This window comes from Labrus mixtus, chromosome 15, assembly GCF_963584025.1.
Source record: "Labrus mixtus chromosome 15, fLabMix1.1, whole genome shotgun sequence".
Taxonomy (NCBI): domain Eukaryota; kingdom Metazoa; phylum Chordata; class Actinopteri; order Labriformes; family Labridae; genus Labrus; species Labrus mixtus.
Genome location: NC_083626.1, coordinates 8,882,899 through 8,903,937, shown reverse-complemented (window position 1 = coordinate 8,903,937; position 21,039 = coordinate 8,882,899). Strand labels below are relative to the sequence as shown.

Genomic DNA, 21,039 nt, shown 5'->3' with positions numbered 1-21,039 from the left:
GACAGGCTCTAGATTGCTTCTGGCTATAAAACCGCTTTTTGCTTGACTTGTTCTTTGAATCTTTAATAAGGCATGCTCAGCAAGTTAAGGCCTTGCAGCTAAAATAAGTCCCCCCTTTGGACCAGCAGAGGGCAGTCACACGTCAGTCTGGCAGGTCCAGACAAGGAGGAGACTCCTGAAGGCATTGTTCATTTTCATCTCGAAGGATTTCAAGGCTGGAGTTCAAATAAGAAATGTTTTTATCACGGTTTGCATCAACAAAATATAAAACAAAGATGTTCAAAGTAGACAGACTATAAAACATGGACCATGAAGCCACAGCAAGCGGTGAAAACCTGAAGATCAGAGATTCTGTAAAAACCGTCAGAATAAGTCTACAAACATGTTTCACTGTGTTGACTGATTTGAAAAGCACCTCACAATGTGAACTGGACCACTTTTAACCGCGTTCAGGTGCCTCTGTTATCTATATGGTCCTGTCTAAACCGGTCACACTGAAGAGCGTCAGCCCGGTGTGAAGCCAGCGCAGGTAAGAGCAATGTTTCCGGGTAGTATTTTCAAAAATAAAACCACTTATGTCCCAATTTAAGTAAGTAAGGAAATACAAGAATTAAATAGTAAGTAGGTCAGATAAACATAATTAAGAAAATAATTAAGTAAGAAAACCCTAGTTAAGATGAAAAAGACATCTTTTTTTCTTTGTGTTCAAATCGTGAGAGTATAGAGTAGATGTTCAGTAGTAAACCTACATAATCCTATTAGAAGAATTTGTTATTTTGGTATCAGCTATTTATTTTTGAATGTGTATGCATTTTTCCCCAAGTTACCACCGTTAAGAATTTGAAATAATGTAATGTAGTTTAATGTGAGCTTAAAGTGTTTATTTTTCTACTAATTGGATAAATGTTTGTTGTTGTTGTTGTTGTGTAAACAATTTAAATAACTAGATTCAAAGAAATAAATAAATGTTGACTGTACAGAGGTGCTGGTCTAACTTTTATTTTGGCATAATATATTAATCTACTCCGTCAGTGGCCTTCTTAAGCCTTTTTTAAAGATTAATTTTTGGGCTTTTTGAGCCTTTATGTATAGACAGGACAGTGGATAGAATCAGAAATCAGGGAGAGAGTCATGCTGGAAATGAACCATAGGTAGGATTCGAACCTAGGCCGTCCGCTTAGAGGATAACAGCCTCCATACATGGGGCGTGCACAGTAAAGACTAGGCTACCAGTGCCCCCGAGTGGACACATTTTAATCACAGCACACGTGGGTCTGCTATGAGAGTCACATCTTTTTCAAAACACTTTGGTGCCACTCATAATTTCCAACAGCCTTTTTCAGGTGTGACAGTTGTAGGGACTTTATTTTGAAGACTATAACATCCCACTTCCCGTCCCGCTCTGCGTCATTGTGCGTAACTTGTCTCGTCTGTTGTGTCCGCTGCTCCTACTGTTGTTGAATCCTGTCAGATGTGCAGCGCTGACCGTCCTGACTCACACCTCCGACTGTCTGTGGATCCGAGGGGAACACCTTTACGCGCTCTGTCCCGATCCGGTGTTTGTTTTTTTCCCCCTCCCTCTTAAAACAGAAACTTTACCGAAAGTCTCGAGCGGTTTTTTTAGGAGGAAAACTTAACAGTGACGTGAAGTGGAGCTGCTGGACCTCATCACAGTTAGGCTACTTGTTCTGCTTGTTCGCGTGGATGTGACTGAGGCTCTGTTCCACGCGACACCATGCTCGGCTGATTCACACACCTCACCGGACAAACAGGTGAGTTCGAGGCTATACCGCTTATAAGACATATGGACAAACAGCTGGATGTGTGCATGTGGGGCTTCTCCATTTAAACATGAGAACAGTACAGTTAAACAAACACACACTCAGAACACTGGACTGTAGGCCACACACACACAACACACACACACACACACACACACACACACACACACACACACACACACACACACACACACACACATACACCAAGCATTCACTCTTTTGTCAGCTGATGCAGGAATGTGTGTGAGCCAAATGTCAAATGCCTTGTTCACCTGCTAGCTCTCTCTCTTCTGCACACATCTACTGCCTCATTTAGACAACTGAAATGATCCGCTTTGACAAAGTTCCCTGAACCTGTCAAAAAGTTAAATGGCTTTTTAGATGTGTGATTTGTTTTCAGCAGTTTGTGAGGGAGGGATGGAGAATGTTTGTTTACTCAAAAATAAGGAGAATGACATCCTCACTTTAAAACACTACGATGACGGTCTGTTTTTATTTATTTTCTAGACATGTCATGTCAAGACAAGGCATCAATGCCAGTGTAGCCTCTCCCTAGTCTCCCCCAGAGTTTGCAGACAACAGAGAGGGTCCAGCTTATAACAATATCCATTACTTTGGGTTTTTCTTTTTAAACCGTTGTGCTTATGAAATGTCCAAATTTGTAAAAGAAATGCCTCCAGCTCAAAGAGACGCTTTCTTCCCCCATTCCTTTGTCCAACCAACAGTCCAAACCCTCACAGATCTGAAAATGTATGTCATAACAGACAAAGAAAGTAGCAAAAATCCTCTCAAATGATAGGCCGGAACCAGCAAGAAGAAGAAATGTCTGTAACAATTACTCAAGTAACAATATAGCGGTGTATTGGTTTGATTTGTCAAATAGACGGGCGGTGTTTAGGGTGAGTCATGTGCTGGGATTTCAGTCGTTCTCAGACCAGGAGAGGTCCTCAGTCTGTGTGCTGCACCTGATGGGCTCGCTGAAAGCTCCTCAGTGTGGTGTGTGTGTTCCCAAGTTTTTAGTGACAATTGGTAGTTCACCTCAACAGTAGTTGGGTTTTATATTTCAAAATGAGAGACAGCTTCATATCAAAATCGAATTGTCTATGCAAACATAATTTTCCCTCCGAAAACATTCAAGAATTCTTTGTTTCCTATTGTTCAGCAGTTTCTGAAGAAAGCCTCTTTTCGAGTATATATGAGAAAGCTCAAGTATAATGAGACAAGAACATTTTTGTAAGGATTCTCGAGGTTAAAGCCCAGCTCTGAACCTTCTTTCTTTCTTTCTTGGAGTCCCAGCATCCGCACATTTTTTGAATAGCCTGCCATCTGCTTGCTGAGGGTCTGCGCTCCAGAAGCCCGATATCACGTTACCCACACTTGACTGTGTGGGGGGTGAATGAAAGTGTGTGTGTGGTTATGGCATTATCAGAGACTGGAGTGTGTAGGGGAGTTTGATTGTTCACTAACTTCAGGCTGTAGTTTGATACTTCGGCCTCGTGGGCTGAGATAACTAAGAGGAAGACGCTCTCCACTCACAAAAATATGCCAATTAAAAATCATGAACCATGTCAAAAAGGATATTCCATCACATCCTGCAGCTTCCCTAAAACTTCAGAGTGAGAACACAGACCTCCTCCTACAAGGCCAATAGTTCAGTCCTCTATGATCTGCAAGTTTGTTAAATCCATCAGAACGCTGCAGGGCTGCCGGGGGAAGGCCTGATCTCCAGTGCTCAGTCATTACATTTTGAATGTTTGAACTTCGATTACAAAATGGCAGCCCTAGTGCCAACTTTCTTCTGATTGGCCGGCTCTCTGGAAGTTTTCTGGGTTGCAGAATGCAGCAGGGCTACCAGGGGAGGGCTGATCTCCAGTGAAGAGAGAAGAGAATCTATGTAAGAGGTTTCACCAGCTTACGGAGAGGCTTGAAGCCGTCTCTTGATGTTCTTGGTTTCACATCATGAGATTTGCAGAACAAGCCGTTTAGCGCCCTCTGGAAACAGATTTGAACACTATTTCAAAAATGCTTTTATTTTGAAAATAAATGTGCAGAACACACAGAATTCCTCATGATAGGAGGCGAGGTGGAAGTAGAATACGCACACTCAAACGCACAGGACTGAACATTTACTGCTGTAGAAGAAGCTGGGGAATAAATGAGCTAATGGAAGCTACATGCGATGCAATCCCATCTTTTATTTTTCTGAAAACATCGTAGAGCATTTATTCTGTTTCAGGCCGACACATAACGAGAATTTGTCCGCACTCAAAGTCCTGCTGAATATTGCAGGACTGGTGCCATTTCTCTTCTTCTGGGGAGCTTTTTGAAAATGAGTCTGTGGGCTGATTATTCTCATTAGGTGGCAGACAGGAAGTGGTTGGGTTACCATCCGGACCTCAAACCTCTCAGACACACAGAGGGACGGGTCGAAGGCCACTTCAGCTGCAGCTGGCCATTGAAAAGCGATGCTCCGCAGCTGAAGCCACCATTTTCCAGCACGTCCTTCTATAAACCATAAAAGTAAGACTGCTGGGCTTGTACGCGGCGAGGACGGGGTGGTTATGATTTATGGGTGTCAAGTGTCGGGCACACTGTAGGTTAAGTAGTTTGCCTTTCAACAGCGTGAGAACTGGAAATAAGAGAGAAGAATAAAGACAGAGGAGCGCTAATGCTTTAGAAATGAGACGCTCCTCAGCAGCATCTGTTCACCTCAGGTGTCACATACTGTGGCAGAGTGTTACAGATATTTTAAGACCTTACAAGCATTCAGTCATCTGGGCGGTGTACATCAAAATAAGAGGAAATAAATAAGGGATGGGAAAGGATGACCTAGGGCTGGGCGATATGGAAATCAAGAAGAAATCATATTAAACATTATGAAGTTTAAATAGCATCATGATAGCGACTTCGGTTTAAAGGAGATCTATTCTGCTGACCCATAGGTCTATTTAAATAGATAAGGTTACTGTTACCATGCTGGATGTCCATACTAAACCTTGGAGGAGTTTCTTTTCAACACAAGATACACAGTCGTTGGAGTAATCCCAGGACGTGGTTTCCTGCTGCTCTGAACGAGACGTTACATGAACTTGGTGAGACTTGGCCAGAAACTGACGTCGTAAGCATTGAGCAAAGCTGTAGGACACGCCCACCCGGCAGCTCACTCAAATTCCCCTGCGACTCCAAACGAGAGCAGGTCAATCGGTGGAAATTTGGCAAATTTGGGCCTTAAAGAGACGGCAGCTGAAATGAACCGTTTCAGGCAGAGGCTGAAATGAGGGATTGAATTGCCAGCTGAGATTTAAACAGAGACCTTCTTTTCATCTAAACAAACCTATGTAGTAATCCCAGCATTGCATCGTGCTGGCTTCACATACAAACAGGAAGCAGCAACATCTGTCAGGCTTTTCAAATTAAAAGAAAACAAATTGTACTTTTGATCACACAGAAGGAGCTGTTCTCGTCTGAACGTCGTCATGGAGACGATTTGTGGACACTTCTCACAGTTCAGTCTGAACGTCTTCAAAGTGAGACTGTGCGAGCTGAGAGTCTTTAAAATGCCAAACGATCTTTCTTGATCTGTGATGTGGACCAGCGCCTTCAGTCCAATATACAATACGTAAATTATGCCAATATCGGACCCCGATACCCATGTAAGATCGGATCGGTCCCATCTCCAAATCCAACCACAAGCTACTGTCTCTTTAAGACCGAGTCAGGTTTGAGATCGTGATATTTAGCAGCTGAATCTCTTCTAAGGACTGAAGAGTCTGACCACGTTCATAGGTGTGTGTGTGAGAGAGGCAGACTATGCAGGGTCAGATTGTGATGATAGAAGTATTTAGGGCGTTCCCCATATCACTCACTGCAACAGCTGGTGGTCCCTCATGCTGCATTCTTCAGAGAGTGTGTGCGTGTGTTTGTGTGTGTGTGTGTGTGTGTGTGTGTGTGTGTGTGTGTGTGTGTGTGTGTGTGTGTGTGTGTGTGTGTGTGTGTGTGTGTGTGTGTGTGTGTGTGTGTGTGTGTGTGTGTGTGTGTATGTGTGTGTGTGATTGAACACTTGGTGGGGCTCCACTGTGGCCACAGGCGTCCGTAAGAAGATCAGGAGAATGAGCAGCATTGTGTGCATCACATATCACCCTCCTCTGTGTACCTCTCTGTCTAATGTCAAACCTTATTTATAATTTTTGTTTTACATGCACAGTTAAAAAGCTTCACACATGTTGACCCCGGTTCAGATATCCTGCCTCTCGATTGGATTCGAGTCCTTTACAATCCCAGTGGGGAGTTTGGCTGACGGGCAGCCTAATAAAAACTTCTTTTGATTAGCAGTGAGCGTCCATCCTCTGCACTTAAACGTAAATCCTCTCCATCCTATCATCCTGTTAAGTATATACTCTGTTGAAGGGGTAGAGGATGAGGAGACTGTTGTCATGGAAACAAACAGATGGATTTTATTGCCGTTATTTGATAGGACCGTGGATAGAGTAGGAAGCCACGGACAGCGAGTGGGGAATGAACGCCGCATGTTGGTTTTTTAACCCGGGCCGCCCGCTTGGAGGATGATAGCCTCCACACATGGGGCGTGACCTAACCGCTATAGGCCATCGGTGCACCCTACGCATTAATTTAAAAGTCCTGAGGATTGCTTGCAGGTAGAAGAGGAGTTTGAACCTAGAACAGAAAGGTTGTCATTTAAACAATAAATGACAGAGGAATCATTTAATTACATCAGAAAGATTAGTCCCCGCTCTGATGTCAAAAGTAAGAATCTCGTTCATGGAAATGGTCAAGATTAACCCTCGCTGGTGTAATCCCTTTTTAAAATCTAATCTGCTTATATTGGCCCAGAGGAAGGCCTGCAGCATTAAACCCAGAGAGGGTGTGTTTTTTTTTTTTTTTTTGTGTGATTGTTCTGAAGCAGCCCCCTCAGCCACGCGGGACACTTGTGTTTGTGCCATGCCACCAGCACTTGGCCTCAGTCACAGATCCGGTCGTCTTACCCAGCTCCCTGGAGACCCTGAGCCCAGCCTCCAGACAAAAACCTTAACCCCCCCCCCCCCAGCTGCCCTTTCCCATATCGCTGCCACAGGCACTGTCCACATGAGGTTCAGAAGATGGTCAGATTTTGCTTCAGTGAAACAGGGTAATTCACTGCAACATAGAACTGGAGTATCAAGTTGATCTTGTTCATTTTGAGGCTGCGATGTTTCATTAGATATGTTTGGCTCTGGTTTCTGCTTGTGGCTTGAGCAGCATTATTGCATCACATCGAGGATGCTTCAGTTGTTGCATGCTCAAAGCGATGGCTGAACGCAGTCGGCCAGAAGGCAACCCATGAAATCATCAGCCAGACTTAAAATGTAGCTTTCCATTAATCCCTGTAAACATAATCTGCATGTGAGTACAGATATACATCCGGTCGTCCCTAAACTCCGACTCCACTCTGCTGTCTCTAGTTGTTATTTGGATTGTTGGATGTGGACGGAAGAGGAAGAACATTGAATCGCACATCATGTCTTTTTCTCATATTTTGCAGCTCAACGTCAGACTTGCACATGATACACTGGTGACCTTGACCTGAGTGATTGTGATGATTTGTTGGGTGATAACAAAATGACCAACACTTCTGTCTATGTTGAAGCCCTTCATGCCGCGACTGCTGAACAGTTACATATGTTGGCCCAGTTGCCAGAAACATAAACCCCGTCCCCTCCTCACTGTTGCCCTGACACCCAGACGCAGCCCCCCTGGACAGTTGCCTTTGGACCCTGAAGAGTTATGCGAGCGATCTGCCCGACTCACAGGTGGAGCATTCCCCTTCTTGAAGAAATGCATCCACATGTGTCTGCGGTTCTCTCTGCTGTGGGCCGTGGACTGGGACGTTCTGACAACTGTCTTAAATGCCCTGAAACATAATCCTGAAGTGACTTTCCCACTGACTATATTTATTGACATTTCTTTCCCTGTTGGCTTTCAAGTATCAGACTTGAATTAATTACTTCTGCAACACAGACTGGGAATCAGCCGTGGTCAATAAGACATCAATATCATTTGCACAATTGTCAAGATAACAGTCTGGGAATTGATTGATTAAACAAACGCAACTCAAATGCTCTATTTGTCTGCCAATCGGGTTTAGAATTTACTTGTTTGTGCTCAGAGGAAACTGCTAAGTCAGCTTTTCTCTTCTTCTTGTCTGCAGGCGCTCACTTGTAGTACAGAGGGTTAATCTGATCCTCAGGTTTATCAGCATCGAGTGAAGGGGATTGTCAGGGTGTCAGTTTAGATCCCCATAGATTGGACGGGTTAAATCCCCTCAGGCTACTCAAGAGATGAGATGGACTGAAAGGAATCCTTCTTTGCAGGGCCACATCTGTCCAGGACTGTTAATTAGCCCATCGATTATTTCCAAACCATGGTGTCTGCGTTTACTTTTGTTTGATTTAAAGGAAGAATGTCCCACATTTTACACATAAATAAACCATAAATCAAGTCTATCCTGTGTAAATGTGTCTCTGAGTCATGACTGTCTACAATGAGTGAGAAGCTCGAGTCCCGCTGGCTGTGTTGTTGTCAGAGATGTGTTTACATGGACGGGACGGCCGGCTCCTCCCCTTGTGTATAAAAGCTGTTTTAGTCAAGAACTAGAGAAGAAGAAGAACATACTCACTGATTATTTGGATGTTAGTAAGAGTTTTTAGATCACGTTCATTCTGTGTCAATTTACATGCAATATGAAGCTACGAGCTAACTAGGTAGCGCTACTATTAGCCTGCTAACACAACAATGCAGCTCGAGGCAAGGACAATTTTGTCCCCTGCTTGTGCTTAATGTTGTTTAATTATGTTGCGTTCTCATTGGTAACTCCTTCATATGAAGGCGAGTGGAGAGGGGTTGGAGGTGTGTCTCTGGAGGAGAGCGGAGGCTTCAGTATGGAGGAGGCGTGGCCGAACAGAAGTTTGTTTTGGTTTCATGCTGGTGCTCAAGGGGCGACATCTACTGGATCAAAAAGTCGCACATTCTTTCTTTAAGCACAAATTGTGATCAACTTAGAAAAAGCCGTATTTTTGCTGTTGGCTTTGTGAACGATATGCAGTGATTTATTTTAATTTCTTCTTGTGCTGAAAAAACCTTTAACGAATGTAACTCCAGCTCTATGACATTCACTACAAGACTCAGTGACTTCTATAACACGATGTCATTGATTGAATCTACTTTTGCTCATTTCTAATCAGAGGTTTTCTTCATTAAGAAAACTCTCTTCATGTTTACACTTCTGGAAAAAGCTCACTTCAATGTTTTGATGTTGGGATGTCGGTGGAAGTCAAATCCTCTCAAGCCCTCCCCCGCCGATTAATGAAAAGCTGAGTGAAAGTAATAAGGTTGAAGATTAAACCGTAATACCTCCCAGGCATGTTTGCCAGCCTCCCAGTATGAAGTCCGCTCGCTGTCCGCAGCAGATAAAGCCACTGGCTGGTTTAAAAGCATTACAAGTGAACCAACATCTGGGTTCTTTTTGTTAGGTCATTGGATGCCTATGAACTGCATTGGGCCTATCAAACTACTGGATGAAAGAACCAACATAAATCATTAACATATCTCATGGACAAACATCTTTAGAGTACCTAGAAATAAAACACTGATATTGCTCATGGGCACAAACAAATCTCCTGTTTTCAATCTATCGTTAAACAACTTCAACAACCTTCTGCTGGTCTGTTTGAGGTCGTTATAAGCTTGGTGACAAAGTGACTACCCACAGGACGAGCTGATGAAATACTGAAGCACCTGAGCAAAACATTGACAGGTCAGTCAGTAACGCTACCTCCAGAGGCGCTGCATGGGAACAGGCAAGGCCCCCGAATGGTCTGGAGCCCCAAAGCAGCGCCAAAAAATGTGAATCTTTTGCAATGATGGTTGGAAACCTCCCTAAGGGGACCCCATTTGACAGCATTCACTCTTGCTGCCCTGCTGAATGCTGGAAAAGAGAGTCTAGGGCCCCAACAGACTCTAGAATCCCCACTGCCTACATCACTGTGAGCACCGTGCATCGGTGTGTCTGCGTACAGCTCTTCAAAACTCTGCCTACAAACTCTAGTTGGCAGTCTTTTTATAAAGCGTGCTGTGTAAGATGCTTTATTTCCAAGTGAAGCTGCTAACGCTGGTCCTCCACTGACTGTTAAACAGCAGCTCGACAGGAAACGCTGATCTCACCCTGTGTGAGATTCATCCGGAAGGTCGGTATCGAACCTGAAAAGTGGCTTTAAATTACTCCGTTCTCCGGCTGGCAGGAACTGACAGATATATGCCTTTTGTGACAGACTATACCGAGCCTTCGAGAGTGGCTGCTCGCTCACTGTTTTATAGGACGAGGAGAGGAGCAGAGATGCAAACTGCTCCGTGCTCAACGGTATAATTTATTAACCTTGGCTCGTGGGCAGAGTTGAACAGAAACCTCTGATTTCTGTGTGTTTGCTCCGAATGCAGCAGCTGCAGCAGAAAGAAGAGGAAATCATTTAGATTGTTTGACCGGTTTGACCACGACGTCCAACAGTCTGCCTCCTTTCTGTAATCCAGACTGAAAACAAGGCTGCTTATTATAATGAAGCCATGATTATTGACATCAGTAACCCAGAAGCCCAGTGGAAATGCTTTTCAAGCTGGATTTCTTCATCTCTCCACTGAAGGAAAGGGCGGTAGTTAAAGACTGGCCATTTACAGTACAAGCCTTTCTAAATGGTTTTCTCAAAATAATAAGTAAAGATGTTTTTATGCAGCTTCTTGAGACTAATGGACGTTCTACAAACCCCCCAATGATGAGAAAAGTCCATCCTCTGCATCTTTTTCCTGCTCCACTTTTCAGAAAATGTGTGCTCAAACAGGCTGTTTGGAGATTTTTCCTTCATGACATCACAAAGGGCAGTAGCCCCTCCCCCAGGTGGGTGACACTCCCACAGCTAGGTGTTTGTTCTGCCCTCTGAGTCTGCCTTCTCACCGTAAACAATAGGACATGGAGCGAGAAAGCACAGAGACACCCAAGCCCTTCCAGAGAGGGGGCGTGGTCAGACACAGCTCATTTACATATTTAAAGGTACAGACACAGAAACAGCCTGTTCTGAGCAGGGCTGAAATAGAGGGGTTTATAGACATGATCAAATACAGGGTTGATCATGAGACTTATAGAAACTTGTTAGAGGAGGAGAATATGTGACCTTTTAATTATGCCTGACCCAATGGCAGATTTTGTTTTTGGACTAATTATTAGGGATGCACAGATGCATCGGTTTAACATCGGTATCGGCCGATATCGATACTGATTTCAAGAAATGCATGCCTTGTTTTTTGCCTTTTTGGACTTGTCAGCTGAAGAAGAAGAAATTGGACCAATAAACTTGGTGTATGAGTTGTATGGGTCTTTATCTCTGGAGCTACAGACTTCATTCGCTTGAAGACAGCAGACATCTTGTTTCCTGTTTCAAGAAAGTGAGCCATTAATGCACATAGAGTTAGATTGTATTGCCCCAGAGGGAGGTTTATTTCCCTTCTCTGAGGTTTTCTTCATTTTCTCCTCATCAAGGTGTTTATGAGCGAGTTTTTCCATTGTCACATCGATGGTTTAGGAGAGAGGGCGTTGCCTTTTACAGCTTCTGATTGATATTAACAAAGACTTTGTGTGACATGAAATCTTATGCATACATTCTTACATCAATCAAAACAGTGTTAGCTGGCGGTCGGGATGGAGCAGGAGGAGGGGTCGAGCAGTCTGGGGGGGGGGGGGGGGGGGGGCTAACCAAACAGAGTACAGTGTGTGTGTGGATGTAGACGGGGAAGATCGAGTTTCAGTGGTTACAGCACAGCTGACCACACAGTGAGAGAACAGGAGGAACAGACACAAACACATTAACCACATCATTACGGTCCTGAGTGTGCGACAGCCTCGTGTTGTGTGTCCTGGTGTCACTCACATCGGGTCGTTCCCTTTCACAGTCACCGTTCAACATCACCTGAAGGCATCACCTGAAGGCTGCTGGGAAAAATAACAGATTTCTCTGCTCTCTGAAGGAAATGAAACAGAATTCAGGAAGCCCTCAGGAATGCAAGCGAAACCTTTTTTTTTTGTCAGATTATTTTCACAACTTAAAAATATGATTCATATCAACACCTGCTTCAATCATAGTTCTGTGAGGACGGGTATCACAGATTCATAAAATCTCTCTAAAACTGTTCTTCTTCATCTTGCGGCTCTCGTACCTTTTAAGATAATAGGCTGCATACGAGATCAGCTTTTTAAACTCAAGTCAGAAGTCATATAAATTGATGTGTTTGCTTGTTTTAGTGTTGGAGCAAGTTCTGCTGAACAAACTTCAAAAGGTCTATACCACTTGAAAAAAACATTTTCATTGCAACACACAAACACACTTTCAAAAAATCCCTATTCAGTAGCGCTCATGTCTTTTCAAAGCTACAGGCAGCAGCCAGTTAGCTTAGCTTAGTCGGACTGCAGAAACATTCAAATACAAAACAAATCAGAGACTAAAAAAAGGGCTGAGAGTAAAATAAGGATGAAAAGAGAAAGCACAGTCAATCACAGATTTGCTTCAGTTTCAGGCATTAATTTAACGTGTCTCTGTCCACTTTTACATTTCAGATAATGTGTTTTCCACAGTTTAGTTTCTCTTGGGTCGGCTACACATTGAACAGTTTCAGGCCCAATTTGCTCCTTTACGATGTGCTTACACCGTCTTCTCAGTCAGGATTTCACCTGTGCTCTTTTTGTGTTTTGTATCGCTGCAAAACAGAATGAAAGCCAGGACAGCCAGCTGACGACGTTGATCGTCCTCCATATTTGTGTTTCTTCTGACGTCATATTTGATCACAGGAGTTTCTGTGAGCCCTCGTGTCTGCGGAGTCGCCATGTTTGTGGTCTTACAGTCTGGCTGAATGGTCCAGTGTGTGCGTTTGGAGGACGATAATGTTAAAAATCGGTTGAAGCTGTCCTTATGTCGGTGGTCTCCCACATTTTAAAAATCAGTTGAGAATGAAAATCGTCTGTTGTGTGTGTTCAGCTTTACTGCGATTGATGACTGACCAAATGTAGTATATACAAACAGCAGCTACCAGCACCTCTGAAGCTAAATGATTGACACACCCAAACAAAATGTTAGCGAGTAAGCTGCTAAGTTTTGTGACCCTTGGACAGAGCCAAGCTAGCGAAGCTGTTTCTTCCAAGTTCATTGTCATACAGACTTTCGGTTACAGACAGATGGTAGCTGCTTAAGATCTCCAGGTGTCCCCCCCTTCACACCCCCCCCCCTCCCCCGTGTTGTTCTGGGTCAACACAAATGATACCTCCCACCAGGTTCAGCCCTAAAGCTACCCGCCAGGCTTATTATTACAACTTCACATCATGAAAGTGGCCGAGAGCAATATGAGAAACAGACCAGAAGTCGTGTTGTTACTGTTTGTGAGTGTGTGTGTGTGTGTGTGTGTGTGTGTGTGTGTGTGTGTGTGTGAGCCCCAGATTTTCAGAGGACTCCATTAGCTGAACAGTAGTGGGATCAAGTCTGTTTGTCCAGCTGCCGAATCACCCCTACCAGGCTCTCACACACACACACACACATGCACACACACAAACCCTTGACTTTCCCGGCCATATTTTAGAGTTTATTTTAAAGCTTTTACTCTGCACAGAAATGATCCTTCTTTACATTTCCGACTTCTTTTCACAGAGTAGGTTATCCTCCTCCACACAGACCACGTCTTTGTGTCCCATCTAAATGGATCTTGCTCTCCCCCTCGTCTTCCAGAGGCATGTCTCGATAGCCCATGTCAGTCTGCCTCACCTCCCCTCCCCTCCCCTCCCTACGTCCCTCCCTCCTGTCATTCTCTGCATCTTTTCTTTTTCTGGGGGTCCACAGTTTGACCCCAGTTGCCCTTGACACATTCATTTCTATAGCTTCAGCCAATCAATACAGGCTCCTGTGGCCCCCGTGTCAGATGTTTGGTCCACTAATTGAAACCAACAACAACCCGGGGGTGAGTGAAAATGAGCATTTTGTGTGTGTTGGATTGATGAATGAGGAGGATGGAGGATCTGCCACATTCACATGGTGATCGCCCCGGTCGTCGGCCATTGTTGAGTGCGTTGGTTTCTGCAAGATTAGCGAGAAAAATTGCACCTCTGTCATGTCAGCTGTATGACAACAAGATGAATGTGGGTTTAGAAATTTGCATGCATGGATGCAAAAAAAAAAGTAGCAGCGTGCTACTTCAAGGTCGAGGCTGTTGTTCTGGTTTGACCAAAACCAACAATTCCTTAGTCCGTCTCAAAACGTCCTGACTGCCCTCAATCAATTAAACTCCTACTGAAAATGTAAATCTTAAAAATCAATCCAAAATATACAGTTTAATATCTATAGTGGACTTTCCCTAAAGCAGCATGTCGCTGTAGTTTTGAGCGTACAATATTCGATAGAGAACGGTCAAATATCTCTTTTTAATCCCTTCCTAAAATGTACTTTTTATTTTCTAAAATGTACTTTTCCTGATTTTGTCTCATTTTACCTGAATTTCAATTTTCACATGATGTGAGATATTAAGCATTCAGAGCACTACACACTCAGATAGTTTTGGAGGAAGCGTGCACCTTCTATAAAAGTGGCATTAACATAAATATAACTTGTTTTACATGCAGGTTCTGTTTGTTTATTTTGTCTCTGTGTTGTAGAGGACATTTCTTTAAAAGAAGGCATGAAAACTGGTCATGTCCCTCGGTCATGTTTAAAAACTGGAGTTTGAAATGAATGGCATATTAGAGGTGAAAATGTAACCTAGTGAATCCCTGGATATAACCAGTAGTTCACATTCTGTGTGTATTCATAGGCAGTCATTGTTAAGGTGGGAGGCCTAATTAAGGGTGAGTGGTTTGTGATTGCACAACGGTCCTGATTGCAGATTATTTCACTTGATTGGCTCTTTGTTGCACAGAAAGTTAAAGTCCCCGTTTCAGGTGTGACATTGATTTTAGGATATAAAAGTAATTACACATGAAGCTTCTATAACAATAAAGCTGAACAATGTGTGAAGGGGAACTGAGACTTTCATGAGCACATGATTTAGAGCATTGTGCAGTTTGACTGGTGTCCTCAAATGTCATGATATTGCTTTATAGATACAAGGGATGCAACAATTCGCAATATAATTGTATTTATCTCTAAATTGGCTCTGTTTGTGTCAGGCTGTGAGTCCATATGCTGGGGTCAGGAAACTCAAAACTTTGTGTCAGATTACACACATTACTTTAACATGGCGAGCATTGAGGAGAGGCTGCAGTGTGAGGAAACACCACCATCTTTCAAATCAGTGGTATTGGGATGTTTGAGTTTCAGCTTTGAGCTAAATGAACTGAGGTTGTGACGGGGCGATTTAGTGGGTTCTAAATCTTATTATAAATAATTGGGTTCATGTCATGATATACTGAAAAAAAGGGAACCAGTATGGTGAATACCACCATCTCTTGAATTATTAAGCTCCTCGTACGTGAACACCACTAATATCATCTTGGTTTGTCATTTTTGCCATGAGAGTAGTTCTTCTTCTTCTTCTTCGTTGGGAAGAAAGTGGTGAAGTAGTAAGGCCCGCCTTGATTTGATTGGCTGCCTGTGCCAAGTGTGACATTGACGAGCTGTGCGACTCTACTCACTCTACTAATACTTACCGAGTTTGGCAAGTAAAATTTGCCTAAAACTCCAATATGAATGGAATACCAAAAAAAAAACACTTCAAAGTCCAGACCTTCAGAATTGAACTGACCAAAAAGCGTGACCAAATAACCAAGATATATTTGGAAACGTAGGCTGACTGTGTTTGTTGCATCCCTAATAGATCCATGAAGCTCTAAACAGGAACTCATGGTCTTTTGCCCATGCTGTTCTTCTGCATTAGCCAGCTGCACTTGTAAGCGAATCCATTGACAAAAGAGGATGCAAATAGGCGAGAAAGAAGCCTTTTAGCTTTTCTCTGTGTGACCGAGCAGGTGATGACACCACAGTGCAACTGTTGCTCTGCTAAATGTGGAAAAACAGCTCAGGGCTCACTTTATAGAGTGAAGGGGTGTAAATAATTCAACCAGGCATTAATGTTTGTTTCAGTATCAGAGCTCCTGCAATCCACTCACACGGTTTAATTTGAGGCTTAAATGAAAGAAAAATAATGTCGCCTTGGGTTTGTTGGGCAAAAAGAAGAAAAAAAAATGGAGGAGGGGGGTTTGCGGGTCGGGACTGCTTTCAAAGCTACTGTAATTAATCCCAGCATCAGTCAGACTATTCTCATTAATAATGCATTTCTAAGCAGCAGTCCTGACAGAGGGAGTGGATTCAAGTCTTTATTCAAAGATTCAGCCACAATGCCAGGCAACCCTCGGAGCCAATCTGCTTCACCCAAAAGCCGGAAAACCCAAAACATGTTTCACTTTGAGCAAGGCTCAAGCGTAGAAACAAAGCAGCGAACAGGCTGGTCGGCAATAAGACGACAATTAGGTCCAAATCAATGCCAGTCAATATTCCCTCTCTTCTTTAAAAAAACGTAAACACAAGAATCAAACAAGAGTCAACTTCTTCACCAAATTTACTTTCTACATCTTTTTTTTTCTACATCCACACCCTCTCAGTTTTGTTTTTCCAATAATTTAAGGAGCAATATGTAAGATATCTACTGACTGAAATGATAAAGTGAGCTTACTATATGATCAGACATTAAGGAAACATGCTATGTTGAAGTGCTGGCTTCTCTGACAACAATGCAGCAGCCAGTATGTCCTCCTTCTAACTTTAGATTCTGCTCCTGAATGCTCTGTTAGTCTGTTTATAGCCACCCCCACATGGCCATTTTGGACACCCCTTGGATTGTACCCGACCTAAAAAGCCTCTACATGTTTCTAATAAGCTCCACGAGCAGAAACGTGCTCAAACTAACTAATAAGAATGGATGGTGGTCTAAGGTGAAGTATGGGGTCATAAAATTGCAGAAGTTTCACCCAGGAGAATCGGGTTCACAGAGCTTTTAAGCCCCCTTGTTATAGTTACAATGACCAGACCTAAATGTGATGCACACTGGCCCAATGTTTCAATCAGTGAGTCCTTAAGTGCAATACAGAGACATGCAGCATTTGAAGGTCCATAAACATGCAATTCTAATGTACTTCCTTTGGGTTGGTTGAAGGAAGGTTAATGGGGTCTTTAATTCCAAACAGTGTCTTTCTTGTCAGAAAGGAATATAAATGACACCATTGGGAACTACAGTAAGTTACAGCAAATATCTGATTTGCTGTACGAGACGCTAAAGGGGAGCATGACAAAGCATCAGTATTTGACAAACTGGGATGACAACACATCAGACATTTTGTTCGATTCTGCACCAAAAAAATGTGGTGAACTTTTTGCAAGATGTCATAGATTGGAATATGCTGTGCTGTGAGTATAATGGTGTGTGTTTATAGGAAGAATGTTCCAGCCAGTGGAGACCAGTTTAGGATTCTGTTTGTCTTTCGCTGGTGTGAGCACAGCCACGACCATGTGGGCAGGCAGCAGCAGGGTCTCCACACAGATTCAGCTTTGATCGCTCTGTTTGCTTCCACAGCTGCCTTTTGTCCAGAGATTTCATTTTGGTACATTTTGATGTTTTTCTCTGCAGTTCTCTCCCATCGGTTTTAAGAATTTGCTTTCCCCCTTTTCTACCTTTTTCTTTTTCTTACTCATTATCACACCCACCCAGACACACACACACACACATTTACACATTCACACACACTTGCACACTCCTTTGTACTTCATGCCCCCTCAGCCCCAGCCTTTTTTTTACCAGCTTTTTTTTTTTTTACCCGTCTCTCCCTCGCTTAAACCCTCGAGTTTGATCAATCATTGATGATCCCAGGTGTCCTGAGAGCTCAGGGGAAATCCCGATTGGCTACACCCCCCACCTCCCACCCTCCCAACCACACACACACACCTTCTGCAGCCCCCCTCACAGCCCCTCCTTTCTTTTTAAGATCAGAGTCCCTCGTTACCCTCTCTCCAGTCTCTCCCTCTCCTTTGCTGTTTCTTATCTCGCTCTCTTCTCTACCTCTCCGCTGGACGTTGGAGAGCCAGCTTCAATTAAAGAAACGGTGGGGTTCCCTAAGCCATTAGCCATATTAGTGTTGGGTCCGTGCCCGTGCCCCTCCTCGAACAAAGACCTCTCAAAGAGTCCTGGTGCAGTTTGGTTGGCATTTGTCTAGATGTGCTGATTTGTAGCCTCACACCCTCTTGGACACGCAGTCGGCGGTGCAGCTAGGCCAGCTTATAATAATACAGCATATTGTGTATGGAGCTCCATCGTATTTAATTGCGCTTTAACCCTTTCAACTCTGACATAAAATTGGACAACTGCCAACATGGGTACATTTACTTATTGCGATGTCCGTTCTCTGAGTATTTTCAAATGCTTCATATTCCCGGAATCTGCAAAAACCTAAATTAAACGTTAATGGATGTCAATAAAATATGATAATAAAGTATGCCACAAGAGAAAGAAAGAAATTCACACAAGGGTCGGTTCAGTTATCTGTGAATGATAACTGAGACAGTGTATTTTCAAATGAATCTTAACCCCACTTTTGGGGAAAACTTAAGACACTGTCTAAATTGCCAAAAACGTTTGGAAACATATGCGTGCAATCTTCAGTTATTAGAAAGAAGAAATCACCCAAAATATAAGATATCTATCATTGCTGACATTGAATAGAAACGGGTATCGTTAATGTTTGTTTGTTACTAGTTTTAGTTTGAAATCCTGGTATCATCACAACCACAATGCCTCTTGTACTGTTAAGCAGAATTCAAAGGTTTTCGATGGTGTCATCTGCATATGAATACAGTTGGATATATGCTTATTAACAGGCAACATGCTTTGCCTGTTGTGATGTCATTTCTTGGAGAAGTAACCCGCCTGCCCATTCATTTTCACCATGTTTACCTGGCACATAACGCAGGGTAACGACTTCAACACAATGATGCAAAAAACAGAAGCAAGAGGTATTTGTTGCAAAAAAGATTGAATGTTCTGGCATTTATGATTATAATCATAATTGAAAATGTTTATGCAAATGGTGGCCAGTTGGTGTTTTTTTTCTTCATGTTTGCCTTTATTGGATAGGACAGCTGAAGAGAGACAGGAAACATTGGGAGTAGAGAGTGGGGGGACGACATGCAGCAAAGGGCTAAGGTCGGATCCGAACCCACTGCGACAAGGACTATAGCATCCGTACATGGGATGCACGACACAACTACTAGGCTACCGGCGCCTCGTTACTCGTCAAAGTTAACAAGAAGTAACAACGTCATCAGCAACAACATGATAACAGGAACACAAGCCTGTGAAAAGAAAGTTTTAGATTTGGATATTTAAAACAGGGTAATTCAAACAATGATCTCCATTGGGCAACTTTACGGTGTTAGCGGGACCTCACTGTGGGTTTTACCACAGTTAATATTATGACAGCACGTTTCCTCTTCTGCATTGTCGGTTATTAATAGAAAGACATGACAGGGGACTGAAAAGAGCAATCTGGTGATTAATGGCATCTGGAATCCTCTCCCTGCTTTCCTGAGGGTTTTATCATATGCTTAACCTTCAGCAATGATTCCTTTGTCCCAGATCACAATCACACACCTCAGACCGTCAACACACCCAGCCTCCAATCATCAATCATCTTTGATTTTCTGCCAGACATTCAGATAACGTCTGAGAGGAGGGGATCCTGTGCGAGTGTGTGCGTGTGCTCATTGTACCAACGTCCGACTCTCACATACGTGTAGCAAGATGGAGAGAGCACAGTCTATTAAGGTTTTGACAACTGAAGACCTCCCACTCTAAAAGACCTGCTCAGATTGTCCACTCTCCCAATCCCAGGAAGCCAGAGAGTGCGTGTGTGTGTGTGTTTGTGTGGGGGGGGGGGGTTAAGGCGTGTCTCCAAGGGGCGTCCATTTTCTCTGTAATGAAGCTGTCCGTCACACAGCTTGTTGACAGAAGGCCAGGATATCCCGCCCACCTGCCCGCCCTCCACCAGTTTGGCAGCTAAATGAGCTGAAGTTTAAATGCAAGAAAAAGGAAATCAGAGCCTATCAACAGATCATGACTGGAGGATATGGTAGTGTTCAACACCTCTTTTCACTGGTTAATCACCAGTTGATCCCAGCAGTGCAGCAAACCCTGCTACAAGCTCCATGCTGATTCATCAAAGCTTGATTTACTCATCATTTCTCAGAAATGAACATGACATCAGACAGTGATTTCTTCATGAGGTTTTCCACTCCACTTGTGAACTTATATCCCCAAACGACACGTCCCCTGTTGGATGCAGTTCAAGGTGTTTAACCAGCCAGTTCTACCGTGTGTAAGGACCACACTGGGGCCAGGAAGTGCCCACCACTAGCTACCCAATGAGCTGAAACCCTGTAGAACAGTGGAGTGCAATCCAGAGTGAAATGTGAATTAGGAACGCTTGTCACAGGTCCCTTTTTGGGGATTCAGTTGGATTATGTCTGCATGGGTGCCCTGGCTGCAGATGAAACACGTCTTTGCATGCATGCACACTGAGGTGTTCAGCCGTGCTGGTAAAATAACGAAGGCCTGTGATGTTTCTGCTGTTGTTAACAGGCAGGTAGCCCCTAATAACAATGCCCACAGATGCTGACAAAAACAGCAAGAGTCATTTTGTTTCATAGTCGTCGTGGTTGATAATGAAAATGTTCCTTTATTTAAGAGCTGACACATAATCAGACACAACTTAAAAAGGTTTTACACAAGTACATTGTCATTTCAAAGCAGTTCTTGTCTTAGTAGGACTGACCCACCTAAGGCTCAGGTCATCTCTGTACTCTGTGGATTGCAAGAAGAAGTAAGCATGGCTTCAAATACATAAAACTAATTTCCTTTGCAGTATGTTACAACAGCTAAAGTTATTTCTCTACAGACTGCAGGTTCCTGACTCGATGTTCTGTATTAAGTTATGAACATGATTTCATATAATGGCAGCAGGAGTGCTGTGTTGATCCATCCGATGGGGGGTGAAATGCTGAAGTTTCCTGACTTTTAATTGGCTGGTAATAATCTTGATGTCTGTAATAGGGTAACATGTTGTGGACATTTTATTCCAGAAAACAATAGTGATGGTATTTACAAGCAATGCTGCCAGATGTATGCACTGGCTAACATTTTC

At 43.3% G+C, this 21,039-nt stretch overlaps 1 protein-coding gene and 1 long non-coding RNA gene across 3 annotated transcripts in view; one reads left to right on the top strand and one right to left on the bottom strand.

Moving 5' to 3' along the window:
• The first annotated feature begins 1,458 nt into the window (after positions 1-1,458).
• The window catches only part of plxnb1a (plexin b1a), a 66,634-nt gene continuing 47,053 nt past the window's right edge, over positions 1,459-21,039 (top strand). For both annotated transcript variants that reach the window (XM_061058571.1, XM_061058569.1), the window contains exon 1: positions 1,459-1,772. The gene's annotated coding sequence lies outside the window, so the exon portion shown is untranslated. The remainder of the gene's footprint in view (positions 1,773-21,039) is intronic.
• The window catches only part of LOC132990359 (uncharacterized), a 65,449-nt gene continuing 54,998 nt past the window's right edge, over positions 10,589-21,039 (bottom strand). Inside the window, exon 3 of the long non-coding RNA XR_009676053.1 lies at positions 10,589-10,732. This is a non-coding gene — a long non-coding RNA (uncharacterized LOC132990359). The remainder of the gene's footprint in view (positions 10,733-21,039) is intronic.